At 34.6% G+C, this 1,846-nt stretch overlaps 1 pseudogene; it reads left to right on the forward strand.

Annotated features, from left to right (window-relative positions):
• Positions 1-337: 337 nt before the first annotated feature.
• On the forward strand, positions 338-878 carry LOC116739047 (annotated as a pseudogene).
• The last annotated feature ends 968 nt before the right edge of the window (positions 879-1,846 follow it).

The following is a 1,846-nucleotide window of genomic DNA, read 5'->3' on the forward strand; positions in this document are numbered from 1 at the left end:
GTCATTATCAAAGCTTATGTAAGAAACAGCCAGCTAAGCAACTGTGTAAGGCATCAGTCCTTAAGGTGTACCAAACAACTTCTGGAATGAATTTGAATTATTATCTCAGCTAACTCATATAACTCACGTCACCCCCTTCTATAATAGTGAGATGTATTTGGTTCAGATCCTGTACTGTCTTTGAGAGGTCAACACCAACACTCCTATTTGTTTTGCATTTTGCAACAAACAAGTGCTAATTAAAGGGTGTGATTATAGGCAGGGCCACCAAAATTTAAATCTATCAGTCACTTGTATGTAACAGGTGAATGCTAAGAGAAATCCGCTTCCTGCAAGAATGAAAACCGTTCTCAGCAATCAGATTATTGACATTCCAGAGAATGTCGACATCGCTCAGAAGAGACACACAGTAATTATGAAGGACCCCAGAGGACTTCAATCACATCAACATAAAAAAGTCTCCTTAGAAAGAAAAATAGATTCCAGGTTGACAAGTGATGGGGAAATAGAAAGGAACTGGCTATGGTTTTGACCCTCCATAGACATATACTGGGCTTCCTTTACACTGGGCTTCCTTTACAAGCTGAGGTCTACATATGCTCACTTCCCATCAATGTTTTTATTCTGGAGGATGGGTCTCTTGTTCACATCTGAAATTTATTGGGTAAAAAATACAATCACAATGTTTGGATGGCACCAGTCATCTGTTGTTCAGTATCTCAAACCCCAAAAGATGAGTTCATTCTTGAAGGAAACACATTGAAAATGTGTCATACCCAGATGCTTTGATTCAGCAAAACACAATAGTTAAAAAAATTTGGATTGTATCTATAATTCTGGAAAAGGAACAGTTCAACAGGCTGATGAATAATATCTAAGAATTGTCCAGCTATGGAAAAAACAAGAAGCCAGATGGTTCTTAAGATCTATTTGTGATATTTTAAAGATGCAACAAAGCCCTGCATTTAAAGAACAAAAAAGGAATGGATGCTTGTTACAGTACCATTTATCAAGAATGAGTTATTAATTATTTCATTTAAAACATGTATTTGCTTGTTCTTTCATCTAATCATCAAATATTATTGAGCACATAAAAGATTCTGGACACTGTTAAACAATCTAGAAATGGCAGAAAACAAGATGCAGCACATGGAACTATTTGGAAGCAAATATATGAGGAGCCTATTAAATATTTGAGAATTTGTGAAGTATCCCTACTGTCTTAGAGACATGCTTTGTCAGAAATGAAAGAAACTTCTCTGAGGCAAAGTCTCCTGGTATGTGGGAGGGGGAGCCTACTGAGATGGAGAACTCCATCCAGCCTAGATCCTTGAGTACCTCCTTTTGCCACATCAGGAAAGAGCCAGGGCCTGAGTTTTAGAGCATCACAAGTGTACACTTTACCAAAATGATAATTGATACTCATAAAACAGAATGACCTAATAGAAGAAACCACTAGAAAGGTGAGAGCATAACTACTATGAAAAATTAAACTGAATAACATCACAGTAAATTTGACAATCTAAAGTGTGTCAAATATGTCAATTAAATATGTAAATATTCTCAATGAGATCAGCTGGGATATATGTTTACAGAAAAACTAAATAGAAATAGGTAGTTTGAAAAATATAGATTGATATTAAAGATTCAATTGATCATAAGTATGCATAGAAAAAAGTAATGAAGAGCTGTAAACTAGGCTACAGCAACAGAAAAGAGAAAAATAATAGAAAAGAGTAGTGATGTTATGGGAAAAATTAAAACAACAACATTTGTATAACAAAAGTTAACACATTTAAATAGGTTAAACATTTAAATAAATATACTGAGAGTGTGTAAAAATTAA

This window comes from Phocoena sinus, chromosome 14 (assembly GCF_008692025.1).
Source record: "Phocoena sinus isolate mPhoSin1 chromosome 14, mPhoSin1.pri, whole genome shotgun sequence".
Lineage (NCBI taxonomy): Eukaryota > Metazoa > Chordata > Mammalia > Artiodactyla > Phocoenidae > Phocoena > Phocoena sinus.